Genomic DNA, 12,034 nt, shown 5'->3' with positions numbered 1-12,034 from the left:
AGCACAGTGGTAGGCACAAAGCAAGTGCTTAATAAGTCTTTGTTAGAGTGAATGCCATTGTGAAGATAGTATTTTTATCATTAGTTACCTGTCAATATTCTCCTCTCCTTACCTAGGACCCCCTCTGCCTTCCTGTTTCCCAGCATATGTCAACAAAGAGATTTACAAGTGAATGTAGCTCAGATGAACTGGGAACTGAAGTCCAACTGTGGTCCTGTGTGTTTTCATTACTATATTTTATTTCAACCTTGCTAGCAGCTGCTATTAAGATTACATGTGTCAGAGATATTGTTTTAAGAGAAATCATTAGAGACAGATGCAGAGGAGGGAAATTCTTTTTTTCCATCTTTATTAAATTGGGTATTTCTTATTTACATTTCAAATGTTATTCCCTTTCCTGGTTTCCAGACCAACATCCCCCTAAACCCTCCCCTTTCCCTTCAATGTGGGTGTTTCCCTCTCCATCTCTCCATTACTGCCCTCTCCACAACAATCCCGTTCACTGGTTCACTGGGGTTCCAACCTTGGCGGAGTCAAAGGCTTCCCCTTCCACTGGTGCCCCTACTAGGCTATTCATTGCTACCTATGAATTTGGAGCCCAGGGTCAGTCCATGTATAGTCTTTGGGTAGTGGCTTAGTCCCTGGAAGCTCTGGTTGGTTGACATTGTTGTTCATATGGGTTCTCAAGCCACTTCAGCTCTTTCAGTCCTTTCTCTGATTCCTTCAACGGGGGTCCCATTCTCAGTTCAGAGGTTTGTTGCTGGCACTGAACATGAACATGAAATGAAGGCTTCCAGGAGCTTATGGCATCTGCAAGTCATGATCTTACATGTGTTCTGGGACTACATGGTATCTCGTTGACGTAATAGATTACCAACTGCTACAGGGAGTAAAGTGAAGGGTCAAATGTCAAATCATGGCTAAGGGAGATTTGTTAGGGAAGGTGCAGAGATTACAAGTTGGCCTAGGATTTATTTTGCTGAAAATTCATACAATATATTATCATTATAGTTCCGACAATGTACTTCAAAACTCCCTCTAATCCATCCAACTTCATGCCCTCCCCATCTCTGTCTTAGATAAAGTCAATTAAAAAAACAAAACAAAACAAAAATAAAGTACAAGAAAGACATGCACATAAACACACACAAATACATACATATACACAAACTCACACGTACATAGCAAACCCCATACAGACACAAAATTAAAAAGTCATAATAAACAAGAAAATTACCAGGAATATAAAAAATGTCCCCAAAAATCAATGTGCGAAATGAATCTGTAAAAACACCACTGAGTTCACTTCATGTTGGACCAGGACTTCTTTTGAACTTAGCTGTGATGTGAGAAAATATGGCAATGAGGAACCCATGGTAATCCACTTCTCTCAAACAATATACACCAAGGATTATTGCTATCCTAAAGCTTTGTTTGGGTGTACCTATTTCATTTTATGTCTATTTTTGTCTTACCACATGTATGTATGTGCAGTCTGTTCCCGGCAGCCCTAAAGGTTGGAAGAAGGCAACAGATGCAGTGGAACTGGACTTTTGGATGGGTTTGTGCACTCTGGGTATGCTGGTCTCCCAACTCAGGTTTTGAGAGACAGCAATAAGTGCTTTCAACTGCTCAACTATCTATCTCTCAGGCCACAGTTAATTTATACTTTTAAGGCAAGAACACCAAAGAAATGCTGTATTGTGAGAAAACCAAATTGTCAGTAACACTGCTTGCTAGTGGTGGATTTCAGAAACCCAAACCATATTGTTTTACTAGTATATGAAACATGCACTCATGCACACGATTACCAACAGCTACACAAAAAAGTCAAATGTAGCAAATATTGACAATACCTTAAACTACTATTTATGCTTATTTAATCTGTAGACATTATTCAGTTCTGTATTATAATGGCAAATTTATATGAAAAAATTTATAAAATGAGGCTTCTAATACTTAGTATTTGTGTTTAAGTTATAAGAAACTCTTGTTTTAATTTATAAGGACTATACGTTAAATAAGATGAAATAATTTTTCCAGCTATGGTATAAATAAAACCAGGATTCAGATTTGATTATTATAGTTTCTGATCTAGATTCCAAGAAAATTTTAGTACATTTTATCCATAACAAAAGGATGACTTAGAAATTATGAGCTAAAGAAATTTGTGTAAGTGGATTGGCTATTGTGGTGGATTTATAGTGCTTTATTAAATAAAGAAAAGAAAAAAAAATGGACAGGTTCTCAGTTGGAGTGATTTGCCAACCCTCAAAGTAGTACCGTATTTCTGACTAACATTCAGTCTGAAGCATCATGCTTCACGTTCGATAGAGAATGACAAGTAAAGCCGGGCAGTATAGTATACTGGCATACGCTTCTATTCTCAGCACTCGGGAGTCAGAGACAGGCGGGGAATCCCAGACCCTGTAGATACATCTATAATACAACTCCTGCATGTAAGGCTCAGCAAATATGATAGAAGAGGATTCCCCGAAAAATTTAAGGGTCAACAGACCTGCAGGTATACTAGGTGTACTAGCAATGATGCAACCATATCCTAATTTAAAAATAATAAGAAATAGCAAGGAAATCCTTTGTGGTAGTTATTAATTGAAATTTTACTGAGGAAATTTTTTTTTACTAAAAAGGGCAGATTATAAGAACATAAACATGTTCCAAATCTGCTAGTAACTGTGGGAATTCATTCTACAGCAGTATTTTCTCTGAAAATTTTATCTTATGTGATTAATATTATGAAAAAGACATATTGATGTACCTTGTGTGTAAGAATATTTAAGATATAAAATATTTAAATATCAACTATTTTCTTGTTACTCCTAAATGTACCCAATATAAAATCAATTCCACTAAGATTCTATTTTTAAACGAGAGGGCGTAAGTGATCTGATTTGGGAAATGCTCCCCTCGGGTAGCCTTTAATTAGGGAGAATAGAAAGAGATGGAGAAGGAGAAAGAAGGGTTAAAAAAACAGGATTTTAAAGATAAATCATAGAGAAGCTCTGTATGTAGACTGTCTACATTTTTAAAAAAAATCTATAATACACATAAGTCTGTCTCAAGTATACATATAGAGTTTAACTGTAATCCTCTTATTTGGGTTGACAGTGCTCCCTTAACTAGCCAAATTCTAACTAGAACCACCATGCCAAGCATTGTTAAAGCCCTCTTTAAAGCTGTTGGTCAGGGTTGGGCAAGAGTCTCCCTACCTGTTAACTATTCAGCTTACAGCTGTTCCCCTAGGTTAGCCCCCATGGTAAAAGATATGTCCCCTTTGCTGACAATACAATGCGCTTCAGATGCAGAGCCCAGAGGCCCTTAAACTGGAACTGACCTAAATGCCTTCTTGAGGACTGGCTTTTAGTGACTGAGCGGATTCTGTGCACGCTTCTAAAAGAGGGACTACCTCATTTTACTTGAGAATTCTATACATGCATGCAATATATTTTGATTAAGTTCACATCTAATCCCTAGTTTACAGTTCATTCCACCAAATCTCTCTCCCAATTTTGTAATTCTCTCTCTCTCTCTCTCTCTCTCTCTCTCTCTCTCTCTCTCTGTCTCTCTCTCCTCTCTATTTCTCTCCCCCTCTTGCTCTATTTCTCCCTCCTCCTCCCCATTCTCTCATTCACTGAATCCAGTTGGTGCTATTATCATCTCCATGGGTATAGGTCACTGGCTGGAGAGTGGAAAATCTAGACTATGACACCAGTGTCTCACTTAGAGATAGAATCTGTACAGTCTCTTATTCTGTGCATGTTGACCAATAGTCATGAGTCTCCTTATTAAGTTTCATTCACTCTAAAAAGCAACTGTCTAACACAGGGTTGATTGTTGCACTAATGTATGGGTACAAAGGTAATAATTTAGAGAGAAATTTGACACTCTGTCCATTTAACAGGGTTCTAGTGCCAAATTCTCCCCTAGGACCTCCCCAACTAAGTTGTTCTTGGACTAATCAACAGTATGTGTTATAACTTCTGTTAAGAAGCAGCGTTTAAATCCAATGAGAAAGTATTGATTCACTATATGTTTCTTAGCAAATGTTCAATTTTATCTCCTCGTTAGAACACTTTAGGAAGCTGTTAGGTATGAAATGGATCCAAATTTCTGTCAGCATCTGGCATGTCTTTATTTGGAAGCACTCTTTGAGAGGTGAAAATATCAGTGCTGAGGGAAGTTATATCTAAAGATTCACATGTTATGAGCTCTACGTTTTCTTCTGGTTTTCTAGAAGTGGGGATGCAACACAGTCTTAGGTCTAACAAGAATACAAATGAGGTGTCCATAGTAGGGGTTTCTTTTTGTTCATTTGTTTTTATTTTGTTTCTTGTCTAAAGGAAACATTGGCATGACTTATTCATGGTTTACAACACAAACTTCCATTCCATCCAGGTGTGAAGAAGGGGTCTGATTTATATTAACTTGGTTTCCTTTATTTTTCAATTTAATTTTGACAATTTCAAAAATGCATACAATACAACATATTGTGACCACGTTGACTTTCTGTTACCCCTTTTCATCCTCTTCTTAATTCTTTGATTCTCAAGAACTGGTTCCCTCCTACCTCCATGGTTTATTATTTTGTGTCCATCTTGTAGGTAGCCATAGCTCCTGAGCGTTCTTGGATACATGTCCTATATTCCATATACAAGAGAGCATCTCTCAACACTCCTCCCCATCCCCAACACTTACATTTCTTTCCGGTCATTGCTGACACTCTCTGACACTTCGACGGGGAGACATAGTTTTGTATCCACAATAAATAACATTAACCAATTTTTCTTCTGTATAATGACTAAGGCACTTGTACAAATCAAAAATTAGCAACAAGTTTCTGAAATGTAGCATCCAAGTAACCCACAAACTATAAAACACCCTTTTGAATAATTGGCTCTAATTTTTCATGACATCTTTGTATGACACTTTATACTGTATTGTATCAGAATGGGAAATCTCAGCCAAATCTGGCCTTCTGCTTCTTTTAGAATAGTCAGCCAGATAGCATTGATTTTTTTCTTTGTAGTCGTAAATATTGAAAAATAACAATAGTAACATTTTATAGAGTGGAAACATCGGAATCTCAAAATGCTGTGTTCACAAATAAAATCTCCCTTGTCAATTTACTTTGTTCAATGACTATTTTCACGTCAAAGCTGCAGGGCTGGGTAACTGCAGCAGAGATGCATGGGTCACAGAACCAGAAATGTTTATATTTTGGCCCTTTGTGAAATGGTTTTGCCATGCGCTAGGTTAAAAAGGAACCAGTAAGAAATGATGAAGAATAGATCAGCTAATAGTGCCGATGTTACAGCAACCCAATGAGTTGTGCTCTAGAACATTTGTTTTTCTAAATCATTTTGTTTTATAAGTTTGGCTATACTTGCCAACAATTTTCAACTTTGCTTATTCTGTTATTTCATGCAATAAAATGCAACACACAAAGAGGCCAGTGTGCATCTTCATAATAGGTAGCTCTTACAGTCAGTTTTACTTTCACACTATTTTATTTTATTCTGAAAAATCAGAATATAAATACGATGATATAGAAAGAACCTTAGTCGAAATGACAACTTGAGTGAAAGGAAGATTGTACCTTCCTGGCATGAGGAATCATGGCTTTAGTGCTGGTTTTCTAGTAACTAGCCCTCATCCGTAGAACTAACAAATACTTCTGGATTCTTAATCCCTCACATGAACATACAAACAACAGTGTCAAAATATATATCCACACACCAGTCAAGAGATAGCTATTTTACTTTCCCCAAAGAAGCTTGGTAATTAACGAATACACATGTCTCAACATGAGTCTTTTGAGAATCCTTTCATCTATTGACATGAAAGAAAGACAGGCATTTTGAAGTATGGAGGAATGTTGAGATTTCAGTATATGAAGGCACCCCTAAAAAGTTTACAGACCTGATAAAAGTTTGTTTGAGATTTCTGCCAAGTACCCTACCACTAATGCTCTATAGAATCTTAGGTATGTTTGTTCAGTAGCACTGACACAGGCTGAGAATGTTTGCAGATTCATGAAGCATGTGTTCATTTTGCAGGATAAGGTCTCCCAGCAGTAGACAGCTCTGCTTTTAATATAGAATGCAGCACTCCTCCTACGCCAAGAGCCTCCTCATGACTCTTTCAGTGCTTTATGACTGACAAAGAGTCATTAGAATCGGTTTGATGGACATAACTAAGTGAATTGGAAAAAATAAAAAAAAAGCCTTTCAGCCCATTCAGAAATAATTGATGTGACGGAGACAGCTGTATGTGAGTTCCAGATAAGGAGACAATTTATGAAGAAACTACTGAAGCTAAAAGGGAAGGTGCAGATTTAGAGTTCCCAATAAAGTTGTCTGTTAGACACTGCACTATTCAATAAGGAAAAGATTGAACCTGAGCTACTTTCTAATAGATGGCATCCTTAGGGGCCCATCCTCTTGCAGATAAAATTCCCATAAAGATATTGACACTGGTTATAAAAAATGGACGCTAATGCCAAACTACCTTCACTCCTAACCCAGTGTCGTGTTTACTCTTTCCCTCTGAGGACTGTGTAAAACACAGGGCTTACTGAACTTGAATTTCCACTTTATTTTCCTCAAATTGATCTCTACTTTAACAAAGAAATATACATTTTTATTCTGTAGGTTGTAACTTCAAAGAATTTGGCAAAGAATTGAGACAAAAAGAATTTACAAGCATTGTCTTATGAAACATCGTAAATGCTTTTCAGGTATTATGGATAATTTAAAACGGATCGAGCAATTTAGAATGTATAAAGTTAAGTTATTGTGTATGTGTTTTAAAATATTCATTTGTTTCTTCAAAACTATACTTTCAATTTCACCTGGATATCTTATACTTTTTCAATGATTACGGTCTGTGGTTGTCCTTTTAAGTTCACGGAATTAATTGTTTCTGTAAATGATGACTGTGGTCATACATTGCTGCCCTCGAATTGCTCTTCCCAAGCAAGGAGGGAGTGGAGAAAGAGGCTGCCTTCTCCAGGTCCACAACAACAGAAAAACAAGGCAGGCAGAGCTGCCTTTATGTGATACTAGAACACAGTGAATGAATGAATGAAAAAGACTGCAGCAGGCTGGGTACCAGCCTATAGAAACTTTTAAAGCAATGCTAATGATGTTCAGTCACATGGGAGTTGAAGAGAAGCATCATTACACTCCGTGTCTCACCTGGAGTTTGAGTGTATTTGTGGCAATATCTCTACTACTGTGGTTAGACTACCATCTTGTCCTCAAGTATAAGCATCTAGTGTGTAATGTTGGAGCCTCAAAGTAACTGACAAATGCCTTTATAAATTTACTGACCACCAACATGTTTGTGCTTAATGAAGGATGTGATCACAGTAGCTCTTGAAATATGGGGTTGTTATATGCACATTATTAGTTCTTCAGTAATTTGCGGTCTTCAACATTAATTAGGCCTAGTATTTTATGTGAACGTTAGAACTTCTACCTATAATGTTTGGGAATTACTTAGCTTCCTCTATATTTTCCTTAAGAAGAAGGAGAAGAGAAAAGACCTAAGCTAAAATGATGAGAGATAACTCTGGTTATTTAGCAGTGGCCTGAGGTATTATGCCTTTTATAGGATGTATCTCTGAGGGAGCTTAAGGCTCTTTTTATAAGCTATCTCATTAATTCTTCCAGAATTAAGAGAAAGATATTATTATCTCTATTTTACAGACCCTGGGCCTCAGGCATAAGAACCAAAGGTCAGCTAACTTGGCCAAGGTAACAAAGAAAATCTATAGGGAATTTTGAAATATTTACTTTTCTCTTTCTTTCAGTTATTTTTAATGTATAATATGCATACGTTTTCTTGTTTAAAATGTATACACCCTTTTAAAGGCATCCATGCAAGAATTTTCTTTTGCTTTTGTGTTTATTTTGAAAATAATCCTCTGTTTTGCTTAATTTAGTGCTCACTGAGCTCTTTGATTCTCTTTGCAACTTTGGTTGAACAGCTAGCTGTGCTACCATGTTACATATTCCCCTTAAAATGAACACTTTTCTATGACATTGAAGAACAATAACAAGAATCAGTAAATGCATCTCTAAACAAACCATTTTTCTTTTAATTTGTACAGTTGCTTGTTTTTATATATTTAAAAATTACTGTTAAGTGCCTTCATTATTTTCCATTTCTCCCTGTTCCCTACAATCCAGATTATCCAAAAGATAATCACAGTAACTTGTGTGTAGAGGAACTTTTTTTAAACTTCTGCCTTAGAGTTTCGAAGATGCTCAGTCTTTTCTACTCAACTCCTTTTTAAAATCATATCTCTTTGACCCCATTAGGTAATTTTGAATTGATTTTAAACTCTGTCTTACATCATAGACACTTCAGTCTAATAAATTGTAAGACCTGTTTGCATTTCCAAGCAGGTTAAATAGAATTTTCTTCTGTTGGTAGCTTCATTATACACATGCCATTGAGCTTCTTCACTGGACATAATTTTTAAAGCCCTGAAAGATATTGCATACAAAATGAATGCAAGTATAGCGACTCGATGGATATCATAATATATTAATGACTACTTCTATTCAGCTACTCAAACCCCAGATCCATTGCCATCACTGGTAGCTCTTTTTAGCTTTTCCTTAGGGTAATGTCTCTCATATCCCAAAGTATATGAGTTTGAATGCCTTCAGTTCCATGTTCCTGTGTCCCGGGAAAGAACTGCACATGCTATAACTGATTCTAAAATCAGTAGACACTGTGGGGAGTCTGTTGGTTTCTAGAGCAGATTACCCTCAACACTGATTTATTTAGTTTATGTTGTGGTGGCTACTGGCATTTCATTATTTATAAATTTTCTAAAGAATTCAACATTGGGTGTAACTCAGGAGTCCTCACTCTATTTTACTTTGTATCATTAGTAGTGAAACAGTACAGCAACACACACAATACTGTTTCTGTCAGGAAGTTGACATACTGTCTACCTTGCTGATTTAGTCTGTCTTTAAATCTGGAGGTACCACAGTTTTGTATTGTAATACTTGTTGTAAAACATAACAGTCTTCACTTGATTCAGCCTGAAGATGGATGGGATATAAATCTCCCTCTCCCTCTCCCTCTCTCTCTCCTTCTCCCTTTCTCTTTCCCTCTTCCTCTCTCTCCCCGTCTGTCTCCCCTCTTCCCTCCCCTTTTCCTCTCCCTCTTTCTCTTTCTATCCCCTTCCAACATTCTCCCCATATATCTCTCTTTCTCCCCTTCCTTCTAGCTCTTTCTGTATTGGCATAAACACTAACTTAATATTTGTGGCATACTATTAGAGTGAGTTTTAGCCTATGTATCTATACTTAAGTGAAGTTCTTATCCCCTTAACCCCTCTGGAAAATATCCAAGAAAAATTAAGTTTAAAAAAAGTTCTTATATAACTTTGTTTTCTTTACCAGCTTAAATGCATCACAGAAGTAGTTTTTATATTTAAAGTAGAAACAACATACAACATATAGTGATATATATTGATATTCCAGAATTCTAAGTTTTGGATCAGATGATTGGTGTGTGTGTGTTTTTGCTCACTATATATTTTTTTGTTTTTGTTTTTGTTTTTGTTTTGTTTTTCATTGTTTTTATTTGTTTGTTTTTGTTTTGTTTTAGTGTAGAATAGAGTTTATTCAGGGCATAGGAGGGAGTTAGGAGGGCAGTAGGGCAGAGCAGGAGAGAGAGAGTAGAGAAGGAAAGTAGTAGAGGAATAGAGGGGTAGAGGCTGGCCATGGGGAGAGAAGGGACAAAGCGGGGAAGAGCAAGAGAACAGAGGGAACAAGAACAAGAGCTCAATTTGAGTTCTAGTGTGATAAATATTTGCATTTAGAGATTGTACTAAGTTAAACAACTTTCATATAAAAAGAAACTGATGAATTGAGTGCTTTTTTAAAAGTACTTAGTATTTGAAAATTCTAATGCTCTTCTAAAATAAGTTATGGAGATCAAAATATTCACAGTCAGAATGGGGTAGAGGATCCAGAAAATGAAATGCTCGGTTCATGACAATCCTTAGCTAGCACATTGTGCAACTATCTCTTTTATCTCCGCACTTTTTCATTAGAAGTATAGAGGTTCTCCCTGCTATTGTAGCATTGCATTGGGGAAAAGAAATAACTCCCCACAGATCTTCGACTTGCTACCTTCACCCAAATATTACTTTTTTATAACAAAATGAAGCAACATTTTTTAAAATTATTTCACACTTTTCTGTATTAATAGAGTGTATGTCTTTCTGTGTTTTAAACTCTTGCTTTGGTAGTTGAAACTGATCCTAAAAGATATGAAACTCATTAAAGTAGAATTAAGAATAACCTTTAACTTTTCTTCTACTTTCTTTCTAGAATGATAAATACTATTAACCCCTTGCATGGCCTTTGTAATCTCTCCCTTAATCTTTTTTTTTTAACAATAGTTCCTTAGTCTTTAATGTTCAGGAAATATTTTCTTCACCCAGAAATCAAATGCATAAAATAGCAAGCAAACTCTTGAAATTATTATGTTCTATTTTTCCTGTAACATTTAAAGATATTTGATAAATATATTTACTTGCTAATTATAATATGACTTCAATATTATTAAAGCACTTAAAATTTGGTATATTTCTAAACATATGCATATACATTGTTTAAAAACTGTTCCCATATAATATCTTGATCATGATTATTTTCCCTTAAAATTTCACTGCTCAGTAGTGTCTGCTGAAGAGAGAAGGGTAGCTTTTACAAAACTGTAGTAATGACATTTTCAAAGGGAGAGCAAATTCCTCAGGCAATTCCAGATACTTTTTGGCTACCTGATAGTAGTAAGTGGGAGGAAATATAAACAGAAATGAAAGTGAGATAAACAAAACGGATTCCTTAGTGCAAATCTAACAATCATAAAAAAACATTAAAAATGTGAGAGTTCTTTGTAAAGGCCACATCTGTAGGATGTATTGATAGTGAGTTTGGTACCATGATGTATGTAGTGCTCACGGTGAAAATGTGACTATTTTTCCATACTGCCTGCCCAATTCCATGAAATATTATAACCCCTGTAATGGTATTAAATGTCCACCAATGTTTAGAGCTTGAACTAGGATGAAAAATATTTCGCATACTCTGTATGTTTTCATTAAGCTCACAAAAAAGAATGATATAGTAGCAGAAATATCAGCAATTTGCAGGTTTTATAGTAAATCTTTTTTTATAACTAGAATAAGGGAGACATTTTTGGAAGCATATATTAGTCTTCAACAAAGCCAATTCATAAATTATGGGTAAATGCCACAATTCTTAACTTTCTCATTATTAACCTATGGTGTGCAGGTAATCCTTATAACTCTACAGTCCTATTGGACATGGTTATTATTAGTAATTTTGTACCATGAGCTTTCGAGCTATAATCATTCAGAAAAACTTCTTAAATTTATACTATGTTTTGTTAGCTGGAAATTTATATTGCATATTGGAATGAAGAATGTGGATTAAAAGTATAATAATTATGTACATTTGTGTCATTTTGAAATTCATGAGGGGTTTATGTATGAAATATTATTAAAAATTTCAGACAGCTACAAAACAGTTATATATTGTCACATAACCAATGCTAGATATCATTAATGTTTCAGTTTGCCCTCTGAATGATACAGAATTAGGTTGTTCCCGTAATAAACTAGAATTTATTTTAATTTTATTATGTTGTAATTGTATTATTTGTACTTGTTGGTTCTAGCTGGAACTTCTTTAGGTCTTGCAATAAACAAAATAAACATTGTACTTGGCTTTACTGTGTTTGAATGAACTACAAGTATGGTAACTAGACTTAGTTAAGTCTTTTAACTTATTTTCCATTCGTGCTTTAAAGAAAGTTCTACAGATCACCTTACTATGAGCCTTATAACTTTAAATAGATACTTCATAGCATGAAAGTAATAAATACTTTATTATTTCTTAATACCACATACCTATTCTCCTTTGTAGACTGCACTGTTTATAGCTGAATTTTAAAAAAC

At 35.4% G+C, this 12,034-nt stretch overlaps 1 protein-coding gene across 6 annotated transcripts in view; it reads left to right on the top strand.

The window, feature by feature from the left end:
* Pcdh7 (protocadherin 7) overlaps positions 1 to 12,034 on the top strand; it is a 427,066-nt gene that overhangs the window by 194,618 nt on the left and 220,414 nt on the right.

Source organism: Rattus norvegicus, chromosome 14 (assembly GCF_021556685.1).
Source record: "Rattus norvegicus strain SHRSP/BbbUtx chromosome 14, alternate assembly SHRSP_T2T, whole genome shotgun sequence".
Lineage (NCBI taxonomy): Eukaryota > Metazoa > Chordata > Mammalia > Rodentia > Muridae > Rattus > Rattus norvegicus.
The sequence above is the reverse complement of the archived record's forward strand: the minus strand, read 5'-3'. Positions and strand labels throughout refer to the sequence as shown.